The sequence below is a fragment of the Perognathus longimembris genome, chromosome 13 (genome assembly GCF_023159225.1).
Source record: "Perognathus longimembris pacificus isolate PPM17 chromosome 13, ASM2315922v1, whole genome shotgun sequence".
Taxonomy (NCBI): Eukaryota; Metazoa; Chordata; class Mammalia; order Rodentia; family Heteromyidae; genus Perognathus; species Perognathus longimembris.
In genome coordinates, this window is record NC_063173.1 from 14,820,169 (window position 1) to 14,832,737 (window position 12,569).

General features: G+C 38.1%; 1 protein-coding gene across 2 annotated transcripts in view; it reads right to left on the minus strand.

The window, feature by feature from the left end:
* LOC125361160 (interferon-induced very large GTPase 1-like) overlaps positions 1-12,289 on the minus strand; it is a 52,717-nt gene extending 40,428 nt beyond the window's left edge. The window contains exons 1-2 of one of the 2 annotated variants that reach the window (XM_048359374.1): positions 12,145-12,289; positions 9,004-9,190 (exon numbers count right to left, since the gene is read on the minus strand). The gene's annotated coding sequence lies outside the window, so the exon portion shown is untranslated. Of the gene's footprint in view, positions 1-8,987; positions 9,191-12,144 lie in introns of both variants that reach the window. The other variant, XM_048359373.1, reaches the window with a different exon arrangement.
* Positions 12,290-12,569: the final 280 nt, after the last annotated feature.

Below are 12,569 nucleotides of genomic sequence, written 5' to 3' on the forward strand. Positions count from 1 at the left end.
AGACCTTCTTCAGCTCTTGGTTGAGCATCAAGGAAGGAGGTTTTATTTATCAAAACCAAATTAACTTTGGTCATCTTCTTGGGGTAGTAACACTCCAGATTAAGTCACCTGATCAAATCATAAAAGTGTCGTTCTTTATCACTGCTTGTTTGAAGATCTTGGAGATGAGGATTGGTTTCCTTGGGTTCTTTCTTAGGATTAAACATAATTTTTGTTTATTTGTTTTTTGTTTTGTTGCCAGTCCTGGGGCGTGGACTCAGGGCCTGAGCACTGTCCCTGGCTTCTTTTTGCTCAATGCTAGCACTCTACTTGAGCCACAGCGCCACTTCTGGCTTTTTTTGGCCAGTCCTGGGCCTTGGACTCAGGGCCTGAGCACTGTCCCTGGCTTCTTCCCGCTCAAGGCTAGCACTCTGCCACTTGAGCCACAGCGCCGCTTCTGGCCATTTTCTGTATATGTGGTGCTGGGGAATCGAACCTAGGGCCTCGTGTATCCGAGGCAGGCACTCTTGCCACTAGGCTATATCCCCAGCCCCATCTGGCTTTTATCTATGTAAGTGGTGCTAAGGAATTGAACCCAGGGCTTCATGTATACAAGGCGAACACTTTACCACTAGGCCATATTCCCAGCCCCTTAAACATAATTTTTAATTTTCTAGAAAGGAATGGAATGAAATGATTTATCACTCCATAATAAGTTTTCTTCATTAAGATTATGATTTATGCATGCATAAAATATTAGTTTTCCAAATGTCAATTGAATTTTTCTGTGTTAGACAATAGGATAATGGAAAAAACTATAATTCAGAATCCACCCTTGAAGGATTAAAACTTAATGGGAGAGTTTTGAACAAGTATGTATTTAACCATACTACATTTCTACACAAATTAAGACCAATGACAGTATGTTCAAAATGCATGGGTAACACGGGTAAAGAAGTATTTAGATCTTTTTGGGATGCAAAGATGAGGAAGGAGTTACCAAACTGATGTATCAGTCATAAAATGTGTATGGTGGGGGAGAATAGAATCTAAAAAGAAGTACTGTAGAAATAAACCTAACATTAGTGAAATAGAGGAAGCCATTCAGAAATTCATATTGAATAATAAAAGACCCCAAATAGCAAAAACAATCCTAAGTAGAAAGAACAGTGTGGAGGAATTACAATACCAAACTTCAAGCTGTACTACAAAGCTGTAATAATAAAAACAGCTTGGTATTGGCACAAGAACAGGCCCAAGGACCAATGGAACAGAACTGAAGACCCAGAAATGAACCCACAGAACTATGGCTACTTAATCTTTGATAAAGGAGCTAAAAAAATAGGATGGAAGAAAGACAGCCTTTTCAACAAATGATACTGGAAAAACTGGTTCAACACCTGTAACAAATTAAAACTAGATCCTTATATATAGCCCAGCACCAAAATCAACTCCAAATGGATCAAAGACCTTGAAGTAAAATCAGATACCCTGAGAACACTATAAGAAGGAATAGGAGAAACACTTGGACTCCTCGGCACAGGAAGAAACTTCCTTAATAAGGCCCAGAAATGCAACAAATAAAAGAAAGGTTGGACAAACAGGACTTTATCAAACTGCAGAGCTTATGCACGGCAAAGGACATAGCTTGCAAGATAAATAGAAAATGCACAGATTGGGAGAAGATCTTTACCAGCTATACAATGGACAAAGGCCTCATATCTAAAATATATGCAGAACTCAAAAAATTAAATTTCTCCAAAACGAATCCTTAAAGAACCAACAGCCCCCTTAACAAGTGGGCTAAAGACCTAAAAAGAGACTTCTCTGAAGAGGAAATGAGAATGGCCAAGAGACACATGAAGAAGTGATCCACATCACTGGCCATAAAAGAAATGCAAATCAAAACAACACTGATATTTCACCTCTACCCAGTAAGAATGGCCACTATCAGGAAAACTAATAATAACAAATGCTGGAGGGGATGTGGCCAAAAGGGAACCCTACTATATTGCTGGTGGGAATGCAAACGTGTTCAGGGACTCTGGAAAGCAGTGTGGAGGTTCCTCAGAAGGCTAAACATAGAGCTTCCCTAGGACTCAGCAGTCCCACTTTGGGCATCTACCCAAAAGGTTACAAGCAAGACCACACTAAAGCCACCAGCACAACTATGTTCATTGAAGCACAATTTGTTTTTTTTTTTTAGAACAACTCAGCAAAATAAAATTCCGGTTTATTGTTGGACAGCATCGTTTCACACATACATCAAACAGGCAAAAAAAAAAAATAAACAGCAACTTCATAGACAAAAGGAAAAAAAGAAACCTTTTTATCTTTGGCCTTTTTAACCATCTCATACAAACCAACTACTTTATAGTACAGCGAAGTACATACACAAAAAAAGTTACTGGAATGCTCGGAATAAGATTTTTTTTGTTGTTGTTTTTGCTTTTTTTTTTTTTACAAGTTTTTTTTTCTCCTTTGAGATTATAATGAACATGGTCATACCACAAGTAGTCAGAAGTAGGACAGAATGCTCTGAAGGCTGGTTTGGTCATCCGAGATCATTAAAAATGGCTGACCCCTCACAATATGTACAAAAATATAAAATGTAAATAAAAAATACAAACAAATTTTCCTTTTTAAAGTACTTTTAAGAAAAAAAGCAGGGCCTTGGAAGTTTTGGTATTTTCCTCCCCTGTTGCAAATTCTCCTTGTGGTTTTGGTGGGGTGGTGGAGAGTTTGGTGACGCTGCCCGCAGTGGGCGGCGGGCCTCTCTACTCGAAGGTGACCACGTTTAGATTCTGAGACTGAGAAGTGGAGAGTGACTAGGTCACGGCGGCCTTTTTTGAGTTAACTTTTCCTTTTTTGCTGTCTAGTCATCCTCATCAGTCTTCTGCTTCTTGGTATCAACATCCTCATCCTCATCATCTTCAGCTGCCCATTTGCCTGTAGCTGCATCGGCCTCCTCATCTTCATTTCCATCCTCCTCCTCACTATCGCCCTCCTCCTCCTCCTCCTCCTCCTCCTCCTCCTCCCCCTCCCCCTCCCCCTCCCCCTCCCCCTCCCCCTCCTCCTCCCCCTCCCCTCCCCCTCCTCCCCCTCCCCCTCCCCCTCCCCCTCCCCCTCCCCCTCCCCCCTCCCCCTCCCCCTCCCCCTCCCCCTCCCCCTCCTCCTCCTCTCCCCCCCCCCCCCCCCCCCCCCCCCGTGCTGGGGAATTGAACCCAGGCCTTGATGTATATGAGGCAAGCACTCTTGCCACTAGGCCATATCCCCAGCCCTGATTACTAGTATTTTCATAGAAGCAAATAGACTGATAATGGTACTGCTTTAAGATGATCAAGATTTATTGGGCTGGGAATATGGCCTAGTGGCAAGAGAGCTCGTCTCGTATACATGAAGCCCTGGGTTCGATTCCCCAGCACCACATATATAGAAAACGGCCAGAAGTGGCGCTGTGGCTCAAGTGGCAGAGTGCTAGCCTTGAGCAAAAAGGAAACCAGGGACAGTGCTCAGGCCCTGAGTCCAAGCCCCAGGACTGGCCAAAAAAAAAAAAAAAAAAAAAAAAGATTTATTATAGGACCAGACTAGGTTTTACTTGTTAAGAAGGCAAGTAGAAATGAAAATTGGGTTTAGTTGGGCATATCTTTTAAGGATACAGTTTGGATGTCTCCAAACTGGTTGGAGTTATCAGTATTTGAATGTATAGCACATTAGTATTTGGAAACAACATTTGAAGTCAGGAGATTGATAAGATCACTTTGCAGATGTCAGTAATATTCTAACATTCAGAGAAAAAAATAAAGAATACTAGACAAAAGCATCCAGGAAGGAGGTGTTGACAAAAAAACAGTCATGACCTCTTAAGCCTGTTTTGCAGAGTTGCTATTTCATGAAGTCACAAGGAACTTAATTTTCCTCGCTCTTGTATTTTTAGTAATTTTGTTTACCTCATGGGTAGATCAGCAAAAAGATAATTGTTTTTGATATAAATAGGAAATGCTAAGATAGAACTGTGTTAAGAGAGACAAAAGAAAAAGATACAGGCATAAAACCAGTTTAAGGGTTTAAGGTGGAAAGACTTGTCTGAATTGTTTGTGGAAATGGGAGTGTAGTAGCCCCTGAAGATAATTCCTAAGTTTATGCTTAATCGTGTGATTTACTAACATGGAGGACAATTGGTATGATGAAGATTTAGGGGGAAGAAGAAACCAATTCAGTTTGATACATTGAGTGAGAGTAATATAATGGTTGACATGGGTGATTTGCATTTTCTTTCAAGTATTTGCAGTTTCTTTCTTACATGTCTTATATGATTTAATACATGTAATGACCTTATTTATTATTATTATAGACATGTAACATAAATACTGAATTAGAGATCCAACTTGCCCAGGGCCCTATGACATCAGATTTTAGAACAAATGTCCTTCATGTCTACACCTACAGTCTAGTGGAGAGTTCTACTGATCCTACAGCCCTGCATATGAAGATTTAGAATAGTGAACTGTAGCCTCTAAAACAGTCAAAACCATAAAAAATATAAACATCATCAAGCAGGGAAAACATGTTAGGACAAAAATTGGCAAGCCAAAGACTGTATATATGCAGAAGTGGTACTTAGTAGGCTGTGGGATGATCTTATCAGTTATCAAATATAAAAATATAGTGCTTTTATACTATGATAAATAGATATTTTTTGACTCCCACTTTTCCAGATTCTCATATTCTAGGGATCTCTAGAGGGGTATTGCCATTTTAAGGACTAACATTTTATTTTTGTGCCATTCTTGGGCTTGAACTTAGAGTGTGGGCACTGTTCTTGGGCTCTTTTTGCTCAAGGTTAGCACTCTACCATTTGAACCACAGCTCTACTTTCAACCTATTTGGGGGAATACTTTATTAGAGATAAAAGTAGTAGACTTTCTTGCTCAATCTGGCCTTGAACTCTGGTCCTCAGATCTCTTCCTCCTGACTCAGTTTCCTGAGTAGCTATGATTATAAGCATGAGCCACTAGCAATACTTACTTTTGATTTTATTGTATTACTTGTACTTTTATTTATAGATAGTAATGGCATATAAGTATGAGTACAGTGTGATTCTTTTATACATGACATTAAGGAATGTACATATGAGGCTAATAAACATAACTATCACCCCACATATTTATCATTTTTTTGTGGAGCGAGAAATTGAATTCACTTACAGAATTTTAAAAAATCTCTTTATTGTCAAAGTGATATACAGAGGGGTTACAGTTTCATACATAAGGCAGTGTGTACATTTCTTATCCAACTTGTTACCTCCTCCCTCATTTTCCCCCTACCTTCCCTCTTCCCTATTTCCCTCCCGTTTGAGTTTTACAGTTTGTTTACAGCATACAGTTTTGTAAGTATTGCTATTGCATTGGTTTGTCTTTTATCCTTTGTCTCTCTATTTCACTCATAGAAATTTTGAAATGTGTTAGTCACTGAACTCAAGTGACTGCTGTGCAGCCAGAATTTATTCCTCTTCTGTATCTGAATTTTTATCCTTGACCAGACCATCTTTTTTCCCCTTTCTCTTCTCAGCCTTTCATAACCTCTATTATACTGTCTTCTACAAATTTTCAGTTTGAAAACCAACATAATTTTTAGTTCATATAATTGCATAATTTTAGAGTCACTGTCCAAACCCCATTCATGGAGACCTATGACTCCTTTCTCATTGTATTTTGGATATCATCTTTAACGATATAAAACGTCCATAAATCTGTATCAGTGATCAACAATTTCTGCTTTTCTATTTCCCACCTTCAGTTGACTATTTTAAGGGTCCATTCTACTGATCATGGGAACCCTATCTGTATTGACCTTATAGCTCTGGTCACTTTAATCTTACGACCCACATCCCTACATGTGTACATGTGTATCTCCATCTTGATGATCTCACCTTATTTGACTCTACTTACTTTAGCTTCTTTTTCCTGAAGTGTTTCTTCCCCAGTGATATCAATCAAACCACTGTTTTCATCACTGTGGACGACTGTTGTCACCAGCTCAATTCCAATCCCTCCTTGTTGGCAGCATTTATTCCCCACTACTATTACAGAAACCCCCATTTCTACATAATCATCTGTCTCATCTGATTTACCTCTTCCAAACAGCACTGGAATCTCATTTAATAATACCAGAAGAATTTATCAAAGCTTTAAAAATGCATACAAAATAATTTTAGCTTTAAAATCCATAGTAACCTATGATAGATGATACTCCTTAAAGAACATGGATTCCTTAAACAACCATGAAAAGCATTCAGCAAATATTAGTTGAACAGTCAACCTCTTTCAAGGAGCCAGGAACTCTGTCAACAGGACCATGATGTGTACTGGGCCTGTGACTATTACAGGATCTTTCCAATTCTCACCTATACTGTGTTTTTTTTCTTCAAAAGACAAGATGGGAAAGAATGATATTTGAGAACAATTATGTCTTTTACTGCTCTAAGATTTCTGGAGGCAAGATTCATTTGACCAGAAATTGAGAAAATATATTTAAAGCCATTTGATGGAACAAAGGGGGACAGGCCAGCATTCCTACTGCCCATCTTTGAAGATGCAAGTTTTTGACTATGGTTCCCTGGATTGCCTGTTTGCACTATCTAGAAATTTGTGCTATCAAGCAATGATTTAAAACTTCTTCTTTAAAAATGAACTTCTCTGTCAGGCTCTGGTGGGTTGGGTCTATAATCTTAGCTACTCAGAAAGCTGAGATCTAAGGATCATAGTTGGAAACTAGCCAGGACAGTAAAGTTGTTTTTTTTTTGTTGTTGTTGTTCCCATACCAGGAGTTGAAACTGGGCTGCCTGACAGTAAAGTTTTTGAGACTGTATTTTCCACTAACCAAAAAAATGCTGAACTGGAAATATGGCTTGAGTTATAGAGCTCTTGCCATGAGTGCAAAAGCTGAGCCATGGTACAATGCCCTGAGTTCAATACCTGCTACAAATATAAGAAGCAAACTAATTAAAATCTTCTCTGAGATCAATTGTTTGAAGTTTTTACAAATGGATTTTATTTATTTATTTATTTATTTATTTATTTATTGGCCAGTCCTGGGCCTTGGACTCAGGGCCTGAGCACTGTCCCTGGCTTCTTCCTGCTCAAGGCTAGCACTCTGCCACTTGAGCCACAGCGCCGCTTCTGGCCGTTTTTCTGTATATGTGGTGCTGGGGAATCGAACCTAGGGCCTCGTGTATCCGAGGCAGGCACTCTTGCCACTAAGCTATATCCCCAGCCCCAAAAGATATACTTAACTTCATAAATGAATATGAAATCCTGAATGATTTATTAGTTGAGAATTTAATATTTATTACTCTAAACGCTAAGTTTAGAATATAACTGTATTAATTGTATTGGTATTATAAAATAGCAAATCAGTACATTTCTTCTTAAATTAATAGGAACAATAAATTATACAGATTCTGCTAGTTTTTGTGTTTGAAAAAGTTCAGAGAGTTTGTAATTTTTTTCATGAACTTTTTTTCATGAACTTTTTGTTCATAGGAAGAAGGTATTAGATTCAGATATTGTCAAAAGACACACATAGAAGTCAGGTGTTACCTTAATGGGATCGTTTATTTTCCCTCTCAGTGTCCAACAAGCAATAAATGAGGATGTTGGAGAGGTTACTACTGAATATCTCAGTGACAGAGAGAATGTCAGTGAGTATCTCATTTTTTACTAGAAAATGGTGAGTTCATCCTACTGCTAGAGCTGACTGTTGCTTACTTTATTGATTTATAAATCATGACATATTAAAGAAATACATGGGACTGTTACTCTCAGGCCGACAAAAGGGTTGATTAGCAGATTTCTTTGCCCACTGGGGACAAGGAAAGTGACAATTTCAGTTTAGCTGGTCAGCTGCAGAAACAATGTAAACATCTTCTTTATGAGAACACGTAGGCACATAGTGTTACAGGAGAAAAATCTAGATTAAATTTGTTTCCATTTCTTGCCAGTTGGGTGTGATCTTGGATAAATCACTCACTCCTCTAGGATTGCTTATCTTAAGAAAAATTTAAAACAAATGTTCTGAAAATAATTTCTCATTGAGGTAACCAAATAACATGTTTTTGTTTTCCATTGCTATATAACAAATTACCACAAGTGTACTGGGAACTTGGGAAACTCACTAAGTTGGTGCCATCATTCATGTCCTTATAATTATAGGCTTGGCACACTTTGTTTTGTGCTGGCTGTTGTCTAGAAAGCACCCTCAGCACCAAAATACTACAAAATACTAGTTTGTCACATGACTTTTACGACAGAGCCTCTCTTATTTGGAAAAATACTTTGCTAAGGTCTTTTGAAATCTAGCATAAACAAATCTTGTGAATGAAGGAGAGGAAGTAAAACATTCGTTAATTCAGCAATGACACATAGCATAAATTTCAGCATCTGTCTTCTCTTCCTATCCCTCAGGGCCGTATAAGGTGTACTCGGTAGGTCTTAGTTTGTCAGAAGAGGTGTTATAGAAAAGCTCTTGTGACTCATAGCAAAGCTGTAAGACTTGTAAAAATGAACAGATTCTTTCTGCTGAAAGTATATATCAAGCATTCGGCAGAAAAAAACACAATAACAATTCTATTATTACATTGTTTATATATTTCCTGACAAAATTTCTAATAAAAAGTATAGAGAATAATGGGAAAATAAAGGAAGAAATTGGGTTACTTTCAGATGAAAATTTCAAGAAAAATTCTGTGCTTCAAGAGAAACAATGGGGGAGGGGGGAGTATGAGGGACGAGGTAACAAACAGTACAAGTAATGTATCCAATGCCTAACATATGAAACTGTAACCTCTCTGTACATCAGTTTGATAATAAAAATTTGAAAAAAAAGAGAAACAATGGATATTCTGTGATATACTCATTTAGGAGTAACTGGGTTGATAAACTATGCCACCATATACCAGCTTGTTGGTGGAAATGAGATCTCACCAACTTATCTATCCCATTTCCCACCTTCTTTTTCACCTACTTGTTTCCTTGAGGTCAAGTTCCTGTCTTCATTTGTTGGGTTGCTGGCTCATAGGGAGAAGTATGTGGAAAGTGGCTTCCTTCCCCAAGGCTGGTGGGCTTCTGTCAGCTGCAGCTCAGATTTGGCTCCTTATGTGAGGGAGGAGCCACACTTTATCTTCAGGGAAGAAACTTCCTAGTTCTCCTTCCTGTTGGAGGAGAGTGTGTTGTTCATGTTTATATCCTTTGTTTTAGAAAAAATGTATGAAATATAGGGGTGTTTAATAAATGTGTAGTGATTGAATAAGGAAATTAGTCTATCTGTCTCAGCTGTTTTACTTTAGTGTATGTGGTGATAATAATACATTTTTTACTTAGGGCTACCACTAGGGCTGAATGCTTTCAGTTTCATTTCTCAGTCTCAATTCACTTTCAATTCCCAGGAAGGTTTCCTTTTTTATGTAAAACGACATAATTTGTTACTTTTTTTCTTTATTTTATAAATTTTACTGTGAAGTTGATGTACAGAAGGGTTAGTTATAGTTACATAAGTCATGTAATGAGTACATTTTCTTTTGAACAGTGTCATCCCACCCACATTCTCTCCCAGTTTTAAACCCACCAAACTTCTTTCCACTCCATGTTGTATACTTCATTTTTGACATAATGTCAGAATTGGTTCATCCTGTGTCCCATTTTTTTTTGTGCTTCCCCTTCCCCTCCCCAAATCACATAAACTTGTATGCAAGACAAAGGGTACAGAAATTAGAAAAAGGAAATAAACCAAAAGAAAAAAGTAACTACAAGCAGTATAACATAAAATATCTCGTTTCCATTTCTTGGAGTTCATTTAGATGAACATCTCATATGGTCATTTGCACTTAACTATTGAGCCCTTGTGATCTTCTAAGAATATCCTCCTTTGTTTTCACTGTGTGTATGTTTAGAGTCCTTTTTAATCATGTCCAAGTGTAATCATTTGTCTTTTACTATCCATTGGATTTACTTGTAGATTTATAGGCACATTCTAATTCTTACAAATAAGGGAAGTCATGCAACCTATGTTTTTTTGTGGGTCTGGCTTACTTCGCTTAATGTAATTTTTTTCAAGTCTTCCCATTTCCTTATGAATGAGTCAATACCATTCTTGCTGATGGACACATAGACTTTTATTGTGTACATAACCGCATTTCCTTGATCTATTTATCCACTGAAGGGCATCTAGGTTGATTCCATATCTTAGGTATGGTAAACAATGCTGCAATGAACAGTGCAATACCCATCAAAATCCCATCAACATTCTTCAATGATATAGAAGAAGCAATCCAAAAATTCATATGGAATAATAGAAGACCCAGAATAGCAAAAACAATCCTTAGCAGGAAGTACAGTGCTGGAGGAATATCAATACCCAACTCCAAACTCGATTACAAACTGATTGTAATAATAACATGTTGATACTGGTATAAGAATAGGCCCAAGGACCAATGGAATAGAAAAGACGGCCCACTCTGTACATCACTTTGACAATAAATAAGAAAAAAAAAAGAAGGCCCAGAAATGAACCTACAGATGTATAGCCACCTAGTATTTGATAAAGGAGCCAAAAACACAGGGTGGAAGAAAGATAGCCTCTCTTCAACAACTGCTGGTAGGGCTGGGAATGTGGCTTAGTGGTAGAATGCTTAGCATACAGGAAGCCCTGGAATCAGTTCCTCAGTACCACATACACAGAAAAAGCCAGAATTGACACTGTGGCTCAAGTGTTATAGTGCTATCCTTCCGCAAAAGAAGCTCAGGGACAGTGCTCACACCTTGAGTTCAAGACCCAGTCTGGCAAAAAAAAAAAAAAATTGCTGCCATAACTGACTGTACTTGAATCCACATACATTATTGGTATTATTCCATATGAAATAATATATGCTTATGATAATTACATATTCCATTTCAAATGGATGGAAGACCTCAATGTAAGGCCACATACTCTGAAAATATTACAAGAAGGGATAGGGGAAATACTAGGGATCCTTGGCACAAGTTGAAACTTCCTCAGTCAAGATCCAGAATACAACAAATATATAATAAACATACAACAAATCAAAGAAGGCCTGCATAAATGGGATTGCATCAAACTGAAAAGTTTCTGCATGGCAACGGAGATAGCTATCAAGAGAAAGAGAAAAATCATAGAATGAGAGAAGGTCTTTATTAGCTATACATCAGACAAGGGCCTCATATATCAAATATACTTAGAGCCTAAAAAATTAATTCCCTTCTCAAACACAAATTCTCAGATAATAATATCCCAATTAATAAGTGGTCTAAAAATTTAAAGATAGACTTCTCTGAAGAAGAAACAGAAATGGCCTATAGACACATGAAGAAATGTTCAACATCTCTCTTTTTTTTTTTTTGGCCAGTCCTGGGGGGCTTGGACTCAGGGCCCGAGCACTGTCCCTGGCTTCTTCTTGCTCAAGGCTAGCGCTCTGCCACTTGAGCCACAGCGCCACTTCTGGCCATTTTCTGTATATGTAGTGCTGGGGAATTGAACCCAGGGCCTCATGTATACGAGGCAAGCACTCTTGCCACTAGGCCATATCCCCAGCCCAGTGTTCAACATCTCTGACCATAAAAGAAATACAAATGAAAAATACCTTACCCCAGCTGAATGGCCATTATAAAAAATATTAGTAATAACAAATGCTGGTGAGGATGTAGTGGTAGGACCACCACTATACTATTTGTGGCATTTTAAACTTGTTCAGCTACTCTGGAAAGCAGTACAGAGGTTCCACAAAAGACAACATAGAGCTTACCTATGACCCAGCATTCCCACTTCTGGGATTTTCCCAAATGTCCGCAAACCAGGTGGTGCTAAAGCCACCATCAAAACCATGTTGCAGCATTGTGTTTGTTTTTATTTGATAATATAAATAATCAGTTGCCTTCTTTTTCCTTTAAACTATGTCTTCTTTCCCCACATTTGTAACTACTTTTTAGCAGCGTGATGATTTATAATTCATGTTTGTGATATTTAGCATTTGATAATCTCTGAACATCTCTGACTATTCCCTGTGAATTATATTTCTGGTTCTGTTTTGTTTCTCTGTGTGTGGCTGTGCTTAATCTGTTTATTCCATTTACCATCTTCTTTTTCACCTACTTATTTCCTTGAGGTCAAGTTCCTGTCTTCATTTGTTGGGTTGCTGGCTCATAGGGAGAAGTATGTGGAAAGTGGCTTCCTTCCCCAAGGCTGGTGGGCTTCTGTCAGCTGCAGCTCAGATTTGGCTCCTTATGTGAGGGAGGAGCCACATTTTATCTTCAGAGCAGAAATTTCCCAGTTCTCCTTCCTGTTGGAGGAGAGTTTGTGTTGTTCCTGTTTATGTCCTCAGTTTTAGACAAAATATATGAAATATAGGGGTGTTTAAGAAGTGTGTGATGACTATTTTACTTTAGTGTATGTGGTGATAATAACTTTTTCACTTAGGCCTACCTCCAAGGCTGAATGCATTCAGTTTCATTTCTCAGTCTCAATTCAGTTTCAGTTCCCAGGAAGGTTTATTTACTTTCTTTTTGTATGTAAAATGG